The sequence below is a fragment of the Lepisma saccharinum genome, chromosome 14, assembly GCF_977018435.1.
Source record: "Lepisma saccharinum chromosome 14, izLepSacc3.1, whole genome shotgun sequence".
Lineage (NCBI taxonomy): Eukaryota > Metazoa > Arthropoda > Insecta > Zygentoma > Lepismatidae > Lepisma > Lepisma saccharinum.
In genome coordinates this window covers 2,205,938-2,227,797 of record NC_139242.1, presented here as the reverse complement: position 1 = coordinate 2,227,797, position 21,860 = coordinate 2,205,938, and positions in this window count along the sequence as shown.

The window sequence follows — 21,860 nt, the reverse complement described above, 5'->3', positions numbered from 1 at the left end:
ATGCTTAGTTACTATGGAAGCTCTCATAACAAAAAAGTAAACAATCTATTTTTTGCATTCTTGTAGTCGTCGTCGTGGATATTTGAAATAACTACTTTGATTGTTGAAACAATGTAATTCATACTAAGGCTTCACGTTTTACAAAACATTATATAAAATTTCAAAATTGCATATCTCCGTTACTATAGAAGATACAGAAGTTGTTTTTACACTCATTGTTATCAGGTCGAAGATCTCTATTGCCAAATCATAAAAAATTTAATCCATGTATAATATTCATGCTTAGTTACTATGGAAACTCTCATAACAATAAAGTAAACAATCTATTTGTGCATGATTGTTGTCGTCTTCGTGGAGATTTGAAATAACCACTTTGATTGTTGAAATAATGTAATTCATACTAAGGCCTCCCGTTTAACAAATACATTATATAAAATTTCAAACACGCATATCTCCGTTACTATAGAAGATACAGACGTGGTTTTTCACTCAATGTAATCAGGTCGAAAATAACTCTATTGCCTCATCATAAAAAATTTAATCCATGTATAATATTCATGCTTAGTTACTATGGAAACTCTCATAGCAATAAAGTAAACAATCTATTTGTGCATGATTGTTGTCGTCGTCTTGATATTTGAAATAACCACTTTGATTGTTGAAATAATGTAATTCATACTAAGGCCTCAAGTTTTACAAATACATTATATAAAATTTCAAACGAGCATATCTCCGTTACTATAGAAGATACAGACGTGGTTTTACACTCAATGTAATCAGGTCGAAGATCTTTATTGCCTCATCATAAAAAATTTAATCCATGTGTAATATTCATGCTTAGTTACTATGGAAACTCACATAACAAAAAAGGAAACAATCTATTTGTGCATGATTGTAGTCGTCGTCTCGATATTTGAAATAACCACTTTGATTGTTGAAACAATGTAATACATACTAAGGCCTCACGTTTTACAAATACATTATATAAAATTTCAAACTCGCATATGTCCGTTACTATAGAAGATACAGACGTGGTTTTACACTCAATGTAATCAGGTCGAAGATAACTCTATTGCCTCATCAAAAAAAATGTAAAAAAAAAAAAAAAAGGTAAAGTGTTCCCCTGTGCTTAGCACCACGCCATGAAGGCGTATAGGGGGTGTGGGGGTAACGCCCCACACTTTCTTGATCCGGTCGTGAGTGGGGGTGATGTGATCAGCATCACGCCCCTGACCGCCTTTACCCCCCAGGGTTTCCCCCAGGTACCCATGTTATTCGACGCTGGGTAGGCGCCGGGGCCGCTTCCACCGTTAGAAAAGTTCCCGGATTTGAACCGGCCGGGGATCGAACCCGGGACCTTGAGCATGGTAGTCAGACGCGTTACCGACTGAGCCACCGCGGCCTTAATGTAATCCATGTATAATATTCATGCTTAGTTACTATGGAAACTCTCATAGCAATAAAGTAAACAATCTATTTGTGCATGATTGTTGTCGTCGTCGTGGAGATTTGAAATAACCACTTTGATTGTTGAAATAATGTAATTCATACTAAGGCCTCACGTTTTACAAAAACATTATATAAAATTTTAAATTTGCATATCTCCGTTACTATAGAAGATACAGAAGTGCTTTTACACTCATTGTTATCAGGTCGAAGATCTCTATTGCCAAATCATAAAAAATTTAATCCGTGTGTAATATTCAAGTTTAGTTACTATGGAAACTCTCATAACAATAAAGTAAACAATCTATTTTTGCATGATTGTAGTCGTCGTCGTGGAGATTTGAAATAACCACTTTGATTGTTGAAATAATGTAATTCATACTAAGGCCTCACGTTTTACAAATACATTATATAAAATTTCAAACGAGCATATCTCCGTTACTATAGAAGATACAGACGTGGTTTTACACTCAATGTAATCAGGTCGAAGATAACTCTATCGCCTCATCATAAAAAATTTAATCCATGTTTAATATTCATGCTTAGTTACTATGGAAACTCTCATAACAATAAAGTAAAACATCTATTTGTGCATGATTGTAGTCGTCGTCTTGGAGATTTGAAATAACCACTTTGATTGTTGAAAAATGTTATACATTCTAAGGCCTCACGTTTTACAAATACATTATATAAAATTTCAAACTCGCATATCTCCGTTACTATAGAAGATACAGATGTGGTTTTACACTCAATGTAATCAGGTCGAAGATCTTTATTGCCTCATCATAAAAAATTTAATCCATGTGTAATATTCATGATTAGTTACTATGGAAACTCTCATAACAATAAAGTAACAATCTATTTGTGCATGATTGTAGTCGTCGTCTTGATATTTGAAATAACCACTTTGATTGTTGAAACAATGTAATACATACTAAGGCCTCACGTTTTACAAATACATTATATAAAATTTCAAACTCACATATCTTCGTTTCTATAGAATATACAGAAGTGGTTTTACACTCAATGTTATCAGGTCGAAGATCTCTATTGCCTCATCATAAAAAATTTAATCCATGTTTAATATTCATCCTTAGTTACTATGGAAGCTCTCATAACAATAAAGTTAACAATCTATTTGTGCAAGATTGTAGTCGTCGTCTTGGAGATTTGAAATAACCACTTTGATTGTTGAAACAGTGTAATTCATACTAAGGCTTCACGTTTTACAAAACATTATATAAAATTTCAAACTCGCATATCTCCGTTACTATAGAAGATACAGAAGTGGTTTTACACTCAATGTAATCAGGTCGAAGATCTTTATTGCCTCATCATAAAAAATTTAATCCATGTATAATATTCATGCTTAGTTACTATGGAAACTCTCATAACATTAAAGTAAACAATCTATTTGTGCATGATTGTTGTCGTCTTCGTGGAGATTTGAAATAACCACTTTGATTGTTGAAATAATGTAATTCATACTAAGGCCTCCCGTTTAACAAATACATTATATAAATTTTCAAACACGCATATCTCCGTTACTATAGAAGATACAGACGTGGTTTTTCACTCAATGTAATCAGGTCGAAAATAACTCTATTGCCTCATCATAAAAAATTTAATCCATGTATAATATTCATGCTTAGTTACTATGGAAGCTCTCATAACAAAAAAGTAAACAATCTATTTGTGCATTCTTGTAGTCGTCGTCGTGGATATTTGAAATAACCACTTTGATTGTTGAAACAATGTAATTCATACTAAGGCCTCACGTTTAACAAAAACATTATATAAAATTTTAAATTTGCATATCTCCGTTACTATAGAAGATACAGAAGTGGTTTTACACTCATTGTTATCAGGTCGAAGATCTCTATTGCCAAATCATAAAAAATTTAATCCATGTGTAATATTCACGTTTAGTTACTATGGAAACTCTCATAACAATAAAGTAAACAATCTATTTTTGCATGATTGTAGTCGTCGTCGTGGAGATTTGAAATAACCACTTTGATTGTTGAAATAATGTAATTCATTCTGAGGCCTCACGTTTTACAAATACATTATATAAAATTTCAAACGAGCATATCTCCGTTACTATAGAGGATACAGACGTGGTTTTACACTCAATGTAATCAGGTCGAAGATAACTCTATTGCCTCATCATAAAAAATTTAATCCATGTGTAATATTCATTCTTAGTTACTATGGAAACTCTCATAACAATAAAGTAAACAATCTATTTTTGCATGATTGTAGTCGTCGTCGTGGAGATTTGAAATAACCACTTTGATTGTTGAAATAATGTAATTCATACTAAGGCCTCAAGTTTTACAAATACATTATATAAAATTTCAAACGAGCATATCTCCGTTACTATAGAAGATACAGACGTGGTTTTACACTCAATGTAATCAGGTCGAAGATCTTTATTGCCTCATCATAAAAAATTTAATCCATGTGTAATATTCATGCTTAGTTACTATGGAAACTCACATAACAAAAAAGGAAACAATCTATTTGTGCATGATTGTAGTCGTCGTCTTGATATTTGAAATAACCACTTTGATTGTTGAAACAATGTAATACATACTAAGGCCTCACGTTTTACAAATACATTATATAAAATTTCAAACTCGCATGTCTCCGTTACTATAGAAGATACAGACGTGGTTTTACACTCAATGTAATCAGGTCGAAGATAACTCTATTGCCTCATCAAAAAAAATTTAATCCATGTATAATATTCATGCTTAGTTACTATGGAAACTCTCATAACAATAAAGTAAACAATCTATTTGTGCATGATTGTTGTCGTCGTCGTGGAGATTTGAAATAACCACTTTGATTGTTGAAATAATGTAATTCATACTAAGGCCTCCCGTTTAACAAATACATTATATAAAATTTCAAACACGCATATCTCCTTTACTATAGAAGATACAGACGTGGTTTTTCACTCAATGTAATCAGGTCGAAGATAACTCTATTGCCTCATCATAAAAAAATTAATCCATGTGTAATATTCATGCTTAGTTACTATGGAAGCTCTCATAACAAAAAAGTAAACAATCTATTTGTGCATTCTTGTAGTCGTCGTCGTGGATATTTGAAATAACCACTTTCATTGTTGAAACAATGTAATTCATACTAAGACCTCACGTTTTACAAAAACATTATATAAAATTTTAAATTTGCATATCTCCGTTACTATAGAAGATACAGAAGTGGTTTTACACTCATTGTTATCAGGTCGAAGATCTCTATTGCCAAATCATAAAAAATTTAATCCGTGTGTAATATTCAAGTTTAGTTACTATGGAAACTCTCATAACAATAAAGTAAACAATCTATTTTTGCATGATTGTAGTCGTCGTCGTGGAGATTTGAAATAACCACTTTGATTGTTGAAATAATGTAATTCATACTAAGGCCTCACGTTTTACAAATACATTATATAAAATTTCAAACGAGCATATCTCCGTTACTATAGAAGATACAGACGTGGTTTTACACTCAATGTAATCAGGTCGAAGATAACTCTATTGCCTCATCATAAAAAATTTAATCCATGTTTAATATTCATGCTTAGTTACTATGGAAACTCTCATAACAATAAAGTAAAACATCTGTTTGTGCATGATTGTAGTCGTCGTCTTGGAGATTTGAAATAACCACTTTGATTGTTGAAAAATGTTATACATTCTAAGGCCTCACGTTTTACAAATACATTATATAAAATTTCAAACTCGCATATCTCCATTACTATAGAAGATACATATGTGGTTTTACACTCAATGTAATCAGGTCGAAAATCTCTTTTGCCTCATCTGGAAAATTTAGTCCATGTGTAATATTCATGATTAGTTACTATGGAAACTCTCATAACAATAAAGTAACAATCTATTTGTGCATGATTGTAGTCGTCGTCTTGATATTTGAAATAACCACTTTGATTGTTGAAACAATGTAATACATACTAAGGCCTCACGTTTTACAAATACATTATATAAAATTTCAAACTCACATATCTTCGTTTCTATAGAATATACAGAAGTGGTTTTACACTCAATGTTATCAGGTCGAAGATCTCTATTGCCTCATCATAAAAAATTTAATCCATGTTTAATATTCATCCTTAGTTACTATGGAAGCTCTCATAACAATAAAGTTAACAATCTATTTGTGCATGATTGTAGTCGTCGTCTTGGAGATTTGAAATAACCACTTTGATTGTTGAAACAGTGTAATTCATACTAAGGCTTCACGTTTTACAAAACATTATATAAAATTTCAAACTCGCATATCTCCGTTACTATAGAAGATACAGAAGTGGTTTTACACTCAATGTAATCAGGTCGAAGATCTTTATTGCCTCATCATAAAAAATTTAATCCATGTATAATATTCATGCTTAGTTACTATGGAAACTCTCATAACATTAAAGTAAACAATCTATTTGTGCATGATTGTTGTCGTCTTCGTGGAGATTTGAAATAACCACTTTGATTGTTGAAATAATGTAATTCATACTAAAGCCTCCCGTTTAACAAATACATTATTATAAATTTTCAAACACGCATATCTCCGTTACTATAGAAGATACAGACGTGGTTTTTCACTCAATGTAATCAGGTCGAAAATAACTCTATTGCCTCATCATAAAAAATTTAATCCATGTATAATATTCATGCTTAGTTACTATGGAAGCTCTCATAACAAAAAAGTAAACAATCTATTTGTGCATTCTTGTAGTCGTCGTCGTGGATATTTGAAATAACCACTTTGATTGTTGAAACAATGTAATTAATACTAAGGCCTCACGTTTTACAAAAACATTATATAAAATTTTAAATTTGCATATCTCCGTTACTATAGAAGATACAGAAGTGGTTTTACACTCATTGTTATCAGGTCGAAGATCTCTATTGCCAAATCATAAAAAATTTAATCCATGTGTAATATTCACGTTTAGTTACTATGGAAACTCTCATAACAATAAAGTAAACAATCTATTTTTGCATGATTGTAGTCGTCGTCGTGGAGATTTGAAATAACCACTTTGATTGTTGAAATAATGTAATTCATTCTGAGGCCTCACGTTTTACAAATACATTATATAAAATTTCAAACGAGCATATCTCCGTTACTATAGAGGATACAGACGTGGTTTTACACTCAATGTAATCAGGTCGAAGATAACTCTATTGCCTCATCATAAAAAATTTAATCTATGTGTAATATTCATGCTTAGTTACTATGGAAACTCTCATAACAATAAAGTAAACAATCTTTTTTTGCATGATTGTAGTCGTCGTCGTGGAGATTTGAAATAACCACTTTGATTGTTGAAATAATGTAATTCATACTAAGGCCTCAAGTTTTACAAATACATTATATAAAATTTCAAACGAGCATATCTCTATTACTATAGAAGATACAGACGTGGTTTTACACTCAATGTAATCAGATCGAAGATCTTTATTGCCTCATCATAAAAAATTTAATCCATGTGTAATATTCATGCTTAGTTACTATGGAAACTCACATAACAAAAAAGGAAACAATCTATTTGTGCATGATTGTAGTCGTCGTCTTGATATTTGAAATAACCACTTTGATTGTTGAAACAATGTAATACATACTAAGGCCTCACGTTTTACAAATACATTATATAAAATTTCAAACTCGCATGTCTCCGTTACTATAGAAGATACAGACGTGGTTTTACACTCAATGTAATCAGGTCGAAGATAACTCTATTGCCTCATCAAAAAAAATTTAATCCATGTATAATATTCATGCTTAGTTACTATGGAAACTCCCATAACAATAAAGTAAACAATCTATTTGTGCATGATTGTTGTCGTCGTCGTGGAGATTTGAAATAACCACTTTGATTGTTGAAATAATGTAATTCATACTAAGGCCTCCAATTTAACAAATACATTATATAAAATTTCAAACACGCATATCACCTTTACTATAGAAGATACAGACGTGGTTTTTCACTCAATGTAATCAGGTCGAAGATAACTCTATTGCCTCATCATAAAAAAATTAATCCATGTGTAATATTCATGCTTAGTTACTATGGAAGCTCTCATAACAAAAAAGTAAGCAATCTATTTGTGCATTCTTGTAGTCGTCGTCTTGATATTTTAAATAACCACTTTGATTGTTGAAACAATGTAATTAATACTAAGGCCTCACGTTTTACAAAGACATTATATAAAATTTTAAATTTGCATATCTCCGTTACTATAGAAGATACAGAAGTGGTTTTACACTCATTGTTATCAGGTCGAAGATCTCTATTGCCAAATCATAAAAAATTTAATCCATGTGTAATATTCACGTTTAGTTACTATGGAAACTCTCATAACAATAAAGTAAACAATCTATTTTTGCATGATTGTAGTCGTCGTCGTGGAGATTTGAAATAACCACTTTGATTGTTGAAATAATGTAATTCATTCTGAGGCCTCACGTTTTACAAATACATTATATAAAATTTCAAACGAGCATATCTCCGTTACTATAGAGGATACAGACGTGGTTTTACACTCAATGTAATCAGGTCGAAGATAACTCTATTGCCTCATCATAAAAAATTTAATCCATGTGTAATATTCATGCTTAGTTACTATGGAAACTCTCATAACAATAAAGTAAACAATCTTTTTTTGCATGATTGTAGTCGTCGTCGTGGAGATTTGAAATAACCACTTTGATTGTTGAAATAATGTAATTCATACTAAGGCCTCAAGTTTTACAAATACATTATATAAAATTTCAAACGAGCATATCTCCGTTACTATAGAAGATACAGACGTGGTTTTACACTCAATGTAATCAGGTCGAAGATCTTTATTGCCTCATCATAAAAAATTTAATCCATGTGTAATATTCATGCTTAGTTACTATGGAAACTCACATAACAAAAAAGGAAACAATCTATTTGTGCATGATTGTAGTCGTCGTCTTGATATTTGAAATAACCACTTTGATTGTTGAAACAATGTAATACATACTAAGGCCTCACGTTTTACAAATACATTATATAAAATTTCAAACTCGCATGTCTCCGTTACTATAGAAGATACAGACGTGGTTTTACACTCAATGTAATCAGGTCGAAGATAACTCTATTGCCTCATCAAAAAAAATTTAATCCATGTATAATATTCATGCTTAGTTACTATGGAAACTCTCATAACAATAAAGTAAACAATCTATTTGTGCATGATTGTTGTCGTCGTCGTGGAGATTTGAAATAACCACTTTGATTGTTGAAATAATGTAATTCATACTAAGGCCTCCAATTTAACAAATACATTATATAAAATTTCAAACACGCATATCTCCTTTACTATAGAAGATACAGACGTGGTTTTTCACTCAATGTAATCAGGTCGAAGATAACTCTATTGCCTCATCATAAAAAAATTAATCCATGTGTAATATTCATGCTTAGTTACTATGGAAGCTCTCATAACAATAAAGTAACAATCTATTTGTGCATGATTGTAGTCGTCGTCTTGATATTTGAAATAACCACTTTGATTGTTGAAACAATGTAATTCATACTAAGACCTCACGTTTTACAAAAACATTATATAAAATTTTAAATTTGCATATCTCCGTTACTATAGAAGATACAGAAGTGGTTTTACACTCATTGTTATCAGGTCGAAGATCTCTATTGCCAAATCATAAAAAATTTAATCCTTGTGTAATATTCAAGTTTAGTTACTATGGAAACTCTCATAACAATAAAGTAAACAATCTATTTTTGCATGATTGTAGTCGTCGTCGTGGAGATTTGAAATAACCACTTTGATTGTTGAAATAATGTAATTCATACTAAGGCCTCACGTTTTACAAATACATTATATAAAATTTCAAACGAGCATATCTCCGTTACTATAGAAGATACAGACGTGGTTTTACACTCAATGTAATCAGGTCGAAGATAACTCTATTGCCTCATCATAAAAAATTTAATCCATGTTTAATATTCATGCTTAGTTACTATGGAAACTCTCATAACAATAAAGTAAAACATCTATTTGTGCATGATTGTAGTCGTCGTCTTGGAGATTTGAAATAACCACTTTGATTGTTGAAAAATGTTATACATTCTAAGGCCTCACGTTTTACAAATACATTATATAAAATTTCAAACTCGCATATCTCCGTTACTATAGAAGATACAGATGTGGTTTTACACTCAATGTAATCAGGTCGAAAATCTCTTTTGCCTCATCTGGAAAATTTAGTCCATGTGTAATATTCATGATTAGTTACTATGGAAACTCTCATAACAATAAAGTAACAATCTATTTGTGCATGATTGTAGTCGTCGTCTTGATATTTGAAATAACCACTTTGATTGTTGAAACAATGTAATACATACTAAGGCCTCACGTTTTACAAATACATTATATAAAATTTCAAACTCGCATATCTTCGTTTCTATAGAATATACAGAAGTGGTTTTACACTCAATGTTATCAGGTCGAAGATCTCTATTGCCTCATCATAAAAAAATTAATCCATGTTTAATATTCATCCTTAGTTACTATGGAAGCTCTCATAACAATAAAGTTAACAATCTATTTGTGCATGATTGTAGTCGTTGTCTTGGAGATTTGAAATAACCACTTTGATTGTTGAAACAGTGTAATTCATACTAAGGCTTCACGTTTTACAAAACATTATATAAAATTTCAAACTCGCATATCTCCGTTACTATAGAAGATACAGAAGTGGTTTTACACTCAATGTAATCAGGTCGAAGATCTTTATTGCCTCATCATAAAAAATTTAATCCATGTATAATATTCATGCTTAGTTACTATGGAAACTCTCATAACATTAAAGTAAACAATCTATTTGTGCATGATTGTTGTCGTCTTCGTGGAGATTTGAAATAACCACTTTGATTGTTGAAATAATGTAATTCATACTAAAGCCTCCCGTTTAACAAATACATTATTATAAATTTTCAAACACGCATATCTCCGTTACTATAGAAGATACAGACGTGGTTTTTCACTCAATGTAATCAGGTCGAAAATAACTCTATTGCCTCATCATAAAAAATTTAATCCATGTATAATATTCATGCTTAGTTACTATGGAAGCTCTCATAACAAAAAAGTAAACAATCTATTTGTGCATTCTTGTAGTCGTCGTCGTGGATATTTGAAATAACCACTTTGATTGTTGAAACAATGTAATTAATACTAAGGCCTCACGTTTTACAAAAACATTATATAAAATTTTAAATTTGCATATCTCCGTTACTATAGAAGATACAGAAGTGGTTTTACACTCATTGTTATCAGGTCGAAGATCTCTATTGCCAAATCATAAAAAATTTAATCCATGTGTAATATTCACGTTTAGTTACTATGGAAACTCTCATAACAATAAAGTAAACAATCTATTTTTGCATGATTGTAGTCGTCGTCGTGGAGATTTGAAATAACCACTTTGATTGTTGAAATAATGTAATACATTCTGAGGCCTCACGTTTTACAAATACATTATATAAAATTTCAAACGAGCATATCTCCGTTACTATAGAGGATACAGACGTGGTTTTACACTCAATGTAATCAGGTAGAAGATAACTCTATTGCCTCATCATAAAAAATTTAATCCATGTGTAATATTCATGCTTAGTTACTATGGAAACTCTCATAACAATAAAGTAAACAATCTATTTTTGCATGATTGTAGTCGTCGTCGTGGAGATTTGAAATAACCACTTTCATTGTTGAAATAATGTAATTCATACTTAGGCCTCAAGTTTTACAAATACATTATATAAAATTTCAAACGAGCATATCTCCGTTACTATAGAAGATACAGACGTGGTTTTACACTCAATGTAATCAGGTCGAAGATCTTTATTGCCTCATCATAAAAAATTTAATCCATGTGTAATATTCATGCTTAGTTACTATGGAAACTCACATAACAAAAAAGGAAACAATCTATTTGTGCATGATTGTAGTCGTCGTCTTGATATTTGAAATAACCACTTTGATTGTTGAAACAATGTAATACATACTAAGGCCTCACGTTTTACAAATACATTATATAAAATTTCAAACTCGCATGTCTCCGTTACTATAGAAGATACAGACGTGGTTTTACACTCAATGTAATCAGGTCGAAGATAACTCTATTGCCTCATCAAAAAAAATTTAATCCATGTATAATATTCATGCTTAGTTACTATGGAAACTCTCATAACAATAAAGTAAACAATCTATTTGTGCATGATTGTTGTCGTCGTCGTGGAGATTTGAAATAACCACTTTGATTGTTGAAATAATGTAATTCATACTAAGGCCTCCAATTTAACAAATACATTATATAAAATTTCAAACACGCATATCTCCTTTACTATAGAAGATACAGACGTGGTTTTTCACTCAATGTAATCAGGTCGAAGATAACTCTATTGCCTCATCATAAAAAAATTAATCCATGTGTAATATTCATGCTTAGTTACTATGGAAGCTCTCATAACAAAAAAGTAAACAATCTATTTGTGCATTCTTGTAGTCGTCGTCGTGGATATTTGAAATAACCACTTTCATTGTTGATACAATGTAATTCATACTAAGACCTCACGTTTTACAAAAACATTATATAAAATTTTAAATTTGCATATCTCCGTTACTATAGAAGATACAGAAGTGGTTTTACACTCATTGTTATCAGGTCGAAGATCTCTTTTGACAAATCATAAAAAAATTAATCCGTGTGTAATATTCAAGTTTAGTTACTATGGAAACTCTCATAACAATAAAGTAAACAATCTATTTTTGCATGATTGTAGTCGTCGTCGTGGAGATTTGAAATAACCACTTTGATTGTTGAAATAATGTAATTCATACTAAGGCCTCACGTTTTACAAATACATTATATAAAATTTCAAACGAGCATATCTCCGTTACTATAGAAGATACAGACGTGGTTTTACACTCAATGTAATCAGGTCGAAGATAACTCTATTGCCTCATCATAAAAAATTTAATCCATGTTTAATATTCATGCTTAGTTACTATGGAAACTCTCATAACAATAAAGTAAAACATCTATTTGTGCATGATTGTAGTCGTCGTCTTGGAGATTTGAAATAACCACTTTGATTGTTGAAAAATGTTATACATTCTAAGGCCTCACCTTTTACAAATACATTATATAAAATTTCAAACTCGCATATCTCCGTTACTATAGAAGATACAGATGTGGTTTTACACTCAATGTAATCAGGTCGAAAATCTCTTTTGCCTCATCTGGAAAATTTAGTCCATGTGTAATATTCATGATTAGTTACTATGGAAACTCTCATAACAATAAAGTAACAATCTATTTGTGCATGATTGTAGTCGTCGTCTTGATATTTGAAATAACCACTTTGATTGTTGAAACAATGTAATACATACTAAGGCCTCACGTTTTACAAATACATTATATAAAATTTCAAACTCGCATATCTTCGTTTCTATAGAATATACAGAAGTGGTTTTACACTCAATGTTATCAGGTCGAAGATCTCTATTGCCTCATCATAAAAAAATTAATCCATGTTTAATATTCATCCTTAGTTACTATGGAAGCTCTCATAACAATAAAGTTAACAATCTATTTGTGCATGTTTGTAGTCGTCGTCTTGGAGATTTGAAATAACCACTTTGATTGTTGAAACAGTGTAATTCATACTATGGCTTCAAGTTTTACAAAACATTATATAAAATTTCAAACTCTCATATCTCCGTTACTATAGAAGATACAGAAGTGGTTTTACACTCAATGTAATCAGGTCGAAGATCTTTATTGCCTCATCATAAAAAATTTAATCCATGTGTAATATTCATGCTTAGTTACTATGGAAAGTCTCATAACAAAAAAGGAAACAATCTATTTGTGCATGATTGTAGTCGTCGTCTTGGAGATTTGAAATAACCACTTTGATTGTTGAAACAATGAAATACATACTAAGGCCTCACGTTTTACAAATACATTATATAAAATTTCAAACTCGCATATCTCCTTTACTATAGAAGATACAGACGTGGTTTTACACTCAATGTAATCAGGTCGAAGATAACTCTATTGCCTCATCAAAAATAATTTAATCCATGTATAATATTCATGCTTAGTTACTATGGAAACTCTCATAACAATAAAGTAAACAATCTATTTGTGCATGATTGTTGTCGTCGTCGTGGAGATTTGAAATAACCACTTTGATTGTTGAAATAATGTAATTCATACTAAAGCCTCCCGTTTAACAAATACATTATATAAAATTTCAAACACGCATATCTCCGTTAGTATAGAAGATACAGACGTGGTTTTTCACTCAATGTAATCAGGTCGAAGATAACTCTATTGCCTCATCATAAAAAATTTAATCCATGTGTAATATTCATGCTTAGTTACTATGGAAGCTCTCATAACAAAAAAGTAAACAATCTATTTGTGCATTCTTGTAATCGTCGTCGTGGATATTTGAAATAACCACTTTGATTGTTGAAACAATGTAATTCATACTAAGGATTCACGTTTTACAAAAACATTATATAAAATTTTAAATTTGCTTATCTCCGTTACTATAGAAGATACAGAAGTGGTTTTACACTCATTGTTATCAGGTCGAAGATCTTTATTGCCTCATCATAAAAAATTTAATCCATGTTTAATATTCATGCTTAGTTACTATGGAAACTCAGATAACAAAAAAGGAAACAATCTCTTTGTGCATGATTGTAGTCGTCGTCTTGATATTTAAAATAACCACTTTGATTGTTGAAACAATGTAATACATACTAAGGCCTCACGTTTTACAAATACATTATATAAAATTTCAAACGCGCATATCTCCGTTACTATAGAAGATACAGACGTGGTTTTTCACTCAATGTAATCAGGTCGAAAATAACTCTATTGCCTCATCATAAAAAATTTAATCCATGTATAATATTCATGCTTAGTTACTATGGAAGGCGTATAGGGGGTGTGGGGGTAACGCCCCACACTTTCTTGATCCGGTCGTGAGTGGGGGTGATGTGATCAGCATCACGCCCCTGACCGCCTTTACCCCCCAGGGTTTCCCCCAGGTACCCATGTTATTCGACGCTGGGTAGGCGCCGGGGCCGCTTCCACCGTTAGAAAAGTTCCCGGATTTGAACCGGCCGGGGATCGAACCCGGGACCTTGAGCATGGTAGTCAGACGCGTTACCGACTGAGCCACCGCGGCCTTAATGTAATCCATGTATAATATTCATGCTTAGTTACTATGGAAACTCTCATAGCAATAAAGTAAACAATCTATTTGTGCATGATTGTTGTCGTCGTCGTGGAGATTTGAAATAACCACTTTGATTGTTGAAATAATGTAATTCATACTAAGGCCTCCCGTTTAACAAATACATTATATAAAATTTCAAACACGCATATCTCCGTTACTATAGAAGATACAGACGTGGTTTTTCACTCAATGTAATCAGGTCGAAGATAACTCTATTGCCTCATCATAAAAAATTTAATCCATGTGTAATATTCATGCTTAGTTACTATGGAAGCTCTCATAACAAAAAAGTAAACAATCTATTTGTGCATTCTTGTAGTCGTCGTCGTGGATATTTGAAATAACCACTTTGATTGTTGAAACAATGTAATTCATACTAAGACCTCACGTTTTACAAAAACATTATATAAAATTTTAAATTTGCTTATCTCCGTTACTATAGAAGATACAGAAGTGGTTTTACACTCATTGTTATCAGGTCGAAGATCTCTATTGCCAAATCATAAAAAATTTAATCCGTGTGTAATATTCAAGTTTAGTCACTATGGAAACTCTCATAACAATAAAGTAAACAATCTATTTTTGCATGATTGTAGTCGTCGTCGTGGAGATTTGAAATAACCACTTTGATTGTTGAAACAATGTAATACATACTAAGGCCTCACGTTTTACAAATACATTATATAAAATTTCAAACTCGCATATCTCCGTTACTATAGAAGATACAGACGTGGTTTTACACTCAATGTAATCAGGTCGAAGATAACTCTATTGCCTCATCAAAAAAAATTTAATCCATGTATAATATTCATGCTTAGTTACTATGGAAACTCTCATAGCAATAAAGTAAACAATCTATTTGTGCATGATTGTTGTCGTCGTCGTGGAGATTTGAAATAACCACTTTGATTGTTGAAATAATGTAATTCATACTAAGGCCTCCCGTTTAACAAATACATTATATAAAATTTCAAACACGCATATCTCCGTTACTATAGAAGATACAGACGTGGTTTTTCACTCAATGTAATCAGGTCGAAGATAACTCTATTGCCTCATCATAAAAAATTTAATCCATGTGTAATATTCATGCTTAGTTACTATGGAAGCTCTCATAACAAAAAAGTAAACAATCTATTTGTGCATTCTTGTAGTCGTCGTCGTGGATATTTGAAATAACCACTTTGATTGTTGAAACAATGTAATTCATACTAAGACCTCACGTTTTACAAAAACATTATATAAAATTTTAAATTTGCATATCTCCGTTACTATAGAAGATACAGAAGTGGTTTTACACTCATTGTTATCAGGTCGAAGATCTCTATTGCCAAATCATAAAAAATTTAATCCGTGTGTAATATTCAAGTTTAGTTACTATGGAAACTCTCATAACAATAAAGTAAACAATCTATTTTTGCATGATTGTAGTCGTCGTCGTGGAGATTTGAAATAACCACTTTGATTGTTGAAATAATGTAATTCATACTAAGGCCTCACGTTTTACAAATACATTATATAAAATTTCAAGCGAGCATATCTCCGTTACTATAGAAGATACAGACGTGGTTTTACACTCAATGTAATCAGGTCGAAGATAACTCTATCGCCTCATCATAAAAAATTTAATCCATGTTTAATATTCATGCCTAGTTACTATGGAAACTCTCATAACAATAAAGTAAAACATCTATTTGTGCATGATTGTAGTCGTCGTCTTGGAGATTTGAAATAACCACTTTGATTGTTGAAAAATGTTATACATTCTAAGGCCTCACGTTTTACAAATACATTATATAAAATTTCAAACTCGCATATCTCCGTTACTATAGAAGATACAGATGTGGTTTTACACTCAATGTAATCAGGTCGAAGATCTCTTTTGCCTCATCTGGAAAATTTAGTCCATGTGTAATATTCATGATTAGTTACTATGGAAACTCTCATAACAATAAAGTAACAATCTATTTGTGCATGATTGTAACGGTCGTCTTGATATTTGAAATAACCACTTTGATTGTTGAAACAATGTAATACATACTAAGGCCTCACGTTTTACAAATACATTATATAAAATTTCAAACTCACATATCTTCGTTTCTATAGAATATACAGAAGTGGTTTTACACTCAATGTTATCAGGTCGAAGATCTCTATTGCCTCATCATAAAAAATTTAATCCATGTGTAATATTCATGCTTAGTTACTATGGAAGCTCTCATAACAATAAAGTTAACAATCTATTTGTGCATGATTGTAGTCGTCGTCTTGGAGATTTGAAATAACCACTTTGATTGTTGAAACAGTGTAATTCATACTAAGGCTTCACGTTTTACAAAACATTATATAAAATTTCAAACTCGCATATCTCCGTTACTATAGAAGATACAGAAGTGGTTTTACACTCAATGTAATCAGGTCGAAGATCTTTATTGCCTCATCATAAAAAATTTAATCCATGTAATATATTCATGCTTAGTTACTATGGAAACTCTCATAACAATAAAGTAAACAATCTATTTGTGCATGATTGTTGTCGTTTTCGTGGAGATTTGAAATAACCACTTTGATTGTTGAAATAATGTAATTCATACTAAGGCCTCCCGTTTAACAAATACATTATATAAATTTTCAAACACGCATATCTCCGTTACTATAGAAGATACAGACGTGGTTTTACACTCAATGTAATCAGGTCGAAAATAACTCTATTGCCTCATCATAAAAAATTTAATCCATGTATTATATTCATGCTTAGTTACTATGGAAGCTCTCATAACAAAAAAGTAAACAATCTATTTTTTGCATTCTTGTAGTCGTCGTCGTGGATATTTGAAATAACTACTTTGATTGTTGAAACAATGTAATTCATACTAAGGCTTCACGTTTTACAAAACATTATATAAAATTTCAAAATTGCATATCTCCGTTACTATAGAAGATACAGAAGTTGTTTTTACACTCATTGTTATCAGGTCGAAGATCTCTATTGCCAAATCATAAAAAATTTAATCCATGTATAATATTCATGCTTAGTTACTATGGAAACTCTCATAACAATAAAGTAAACAATCTATTTGTGCATGATTGTTGTCGTCTTCGTGGAGATTTGAAATAACCACTTTGATTGTTGAAATAATGTAATTCATACTAAGGCCTCCCGTTTAACAAATACATTATATAAAATTTCAAACACGCATATCTCCGTTACTATAGAAGATACAGACGTGGTTTTTCACTCAATGTAATCAGGTCGAAAATAACTCTATTGCCTCATCATAAAAAATTTAATCCATGTATAATATTCATGCTTAGTTACTATGGAAACTCTCATAGCAATAAAGTAAACAATCTATTTGTGCATGATTGTTGTCGTCGTCTTGATATTTGAAATAACCACTTTGATTGTTGAAATAATGTAATTCATACTAAGGCCTCAAGTTTTACAAATACATTATATAAAATTTCAAACGAGCATATCTCCGTTACTATAGAAGATACAGACGTGGTTTTACACTCAATGTAATCAGGTCGAAGATCTTTATTGCCTCATCATAAAAAATTTAATCCATGTGTAATATTCATGCTTAGTTACTATGGAAACTCACATAACAATAAAGTAAACAATCTATTTGTGCATGATTGTTGTCGTCTTCGTGGAGATTTGAAATAACCACTTTGATTGTTGAAATAATGTAATTCATACTAAGGCCTCCCGTTTAACAAATACATTATATAAAATTTCAAACGAGCATATCTCCTTTACTATAGAAGATACAGACGTGGTTTTACACTCAATGTAATCAGGTCGAAGATAACTCTATTGCCTCATCAAAAATAATTTAATCCATGTATAATATTCATGCTTAGTTACTATGGAAACTCTCATAACAATAAAGTAAACAATCTATTTGTGCATGATTGTTGTCGTCGTCGTGGAGATTTGAAATAACCACTTTGATTGTTGAAATAATGTAATTCATACTAAAGCCTCCCGTTTAACAAATACATTATATAAAATTTCAAACACGCATATCTCCGTTAGTATAGAAGATACAGACGTGGTTTTTCACTCAATGTAATCAGGTCGAAGATAACTCTATTGCCTCATCATAAAAAATTTAATCCATGTGTAATATTCATGCTTAGTTACTATGGAAGCTCTCATAACAAAAAAGTAAACAATCTATTTGTGCATTCTTGTAATCGTCGTCGTGGATATTTGAAATAACCACTTTGATTGTTGAAACAATGTAATTCATACTAAGGATTCACGTTTTACAAAAACATTATATAAAATTTTAAATTTGCTTATCTCCGTTACTATAGAAGATACAGAAGTGGTTTTACACTCATTGTTATCAGGTCGAAGATCTTTATTGCCTCATCATAAAAAATTTAATCCATGTTTAATATTCATGCTTAGTTACTATGGAAACTCAGATAACAAAAAAGGAAACAATCTCTTTGTGCATGATTGTAGTCGTCGTCTTGATATTTAAAATAACCACTTTGATTGTTGAAACAATGTAATACATACTAAGGCCTCACGTTTTACAAATACATTATATAAAATTTCAAACGCGCATATCTCCGTTACTATAGAAGATACAGACGTGGTTTTTCACTCAATGTAATCAGGTCGAAAATAACTCTATTGCCTCATCATAAAAAATTTAATCCATGTATAATATTCATGCTTAGTTACTATGGAAGGCGTATAGGGGGTGTGGGGGTAACGCCCCACACTTTCTTGATCCGGTCGTGAGTGGGGGTGATGTGATCAGCATCACGCCCCTGACCGCCTTTACCCCCCAGGGTTTCCCCCAGGTACCCATGTTATTCGACGCTGGGTAGGCGCCGGGGCCGCTTCCACCGTTAGAAAAGTTCCCGGATTTGAACCGGCCGGGGATCGAACCCGGGACCTTGAGCATGGTAGTCAGACGCGTTACCGACTGAGCCACCGCGGCCTTAATGTAATCCATGTATAATATTCATGCTTAGTTACTATGGAAACTCTCATAGCAATAAAGTAAACAATCTATTTGTGCATGATTGTTGTCGTCGTCGTGGAGATTTGAAATAACCACTTTGATTGTTGAAATAATGTAATTCATACTAAGGCCTCCCGTTTAACAAATACATTATATAAAATTTCAAACACGCATATCTCCGTTACTATAGAAGATACAGACGTGGTTTTTCACTCAATGTAATCAGGTCGAAGATAACTCTATTGCCTCATCATAAAAAATTTAATCCATGTGTAATATTCATGCTTAGTTACTATGGAAGCTCTCATAACAAAAAAGTAAACAATCTATTTGTGCATTCTTGTAGTCGTCGTCGTGGATATTTGAAATAACCACTTTGATTGTTGAAACAATGTAATTCATACTAAGACCTCACGTTTTACAAAAACATTATATAAAATTTTAAATTTGCTTATCTCCGTTACTATAGAAGATACAGAAGTGGTTTTACACTCATTGTTATCAGGTCGAAGATCTCTATTGCCAAATCATAAAAAATTTAATCCGTGTGTAATATTCAAGTTTAGTCACTATGGAAACTCTCATAACAATAAAGTAAACAATCTATTTTTGCATGATTGTAGTCGTCGTCGTGGAGATTTGAAATAACCACTTTGATTGTTGAAACAATGTAATACATACTAAGGCCTCACGTTTTACAAATACATTATATAAAATTTCAAACTCGCATATCTCCGTTACTATAGAAGATACAGACGTGGTTTTACACTCAATGTAATCAGGTCGAAGATAACTCTATTGCCTCATCAAAAAAAATTTAATCCATGTATAATATTCATGCTTAGTTACTATGGAAACTCTCATAGCAATAAAGTAAACAATCTATTTGTGCATGATTGTTGTCGTCGTCGTGGAGATTTGAAATAACCACTTTGATTGTTGAAATAATGTAATTCATACTAAGGCCTCCCGTTTAACAAATACATTATATAAAATTTCAAACACGCATATCTCCGTTACTATAGAAGATACAGACGTGGTTTTTCACTCAATGTAATCAGGTCGAAGATAACTCTATTGCCTCATCATAAAAAATTTAATCCATGTGTAATATTCATGCTTAGTTACTATGGAAGCTCTCATAACAAAAAAGTAAACAATCTATTTGTGCATTCTTGTAGTCGTCGTCGTGGATATTTGAAATAACCACTTTGATTGTTGAAACAATGTAATTCATACTAAGACCTCACGTTTTACAAAAACATTATATAAAATTTTAAATTTGCATATCTCCGTTACTATAGAAGATACAGAAGTGGTTTTACACTCATTGTTATCAGGTCGAAGATCTCTATTGCCAAATCATAAAAAATTTAATCCGTGTGTAATATTCAAGTTTAGTTACTATGGAAACTCTCATAACAATAAAGTAAACAATCTATTTTTGCATGATTGTAGTCGTCGTCGTGGAGATTTGAAATAACCACTTTGATTGTTGAAATAATGTAATTCATACTAAGGCCTCACGTTTTACAAATACATTATATAAAATTTCAAGCGAGCATATCTCCGTTACTATAGAAGATACAGACGTGGTTTTACACTCAATGTAATCAGGTCGAAGATAACTCTATCGCCTCATCATAAAAAATTTAATCCATGTTTAATATTCATGCCTAGTTACTATGGAAACTCTCATAACAATAAAGTAAAACATCTATTTGTGCATGATTGTAGTCGTCGTCTTGGAGATTTGAAATAACCACTTTGATTGTTGAAAAATGTTATACATTCTAAGGCCTCACGTTTTACAAATACATTATATAAAATTTCAAACTCGCATATCTCCGTTACTATAGAAGATACAGATGTGGTTTTACACTCAATGTAATCAGGTCGAAGATCTCTTTTGCCTCATCTGGAAAATTTAGTCCATGTGTAATATTCATGATTAGTTACTATGGAAACTCTCATAACAATAAAGTAACAATCTATTTGTGCATGATTGTAACGGTCGTCTTGATATTTGAAATAACCACTTTGATTGTTGAAACAATGTAATACATACTAAGGCC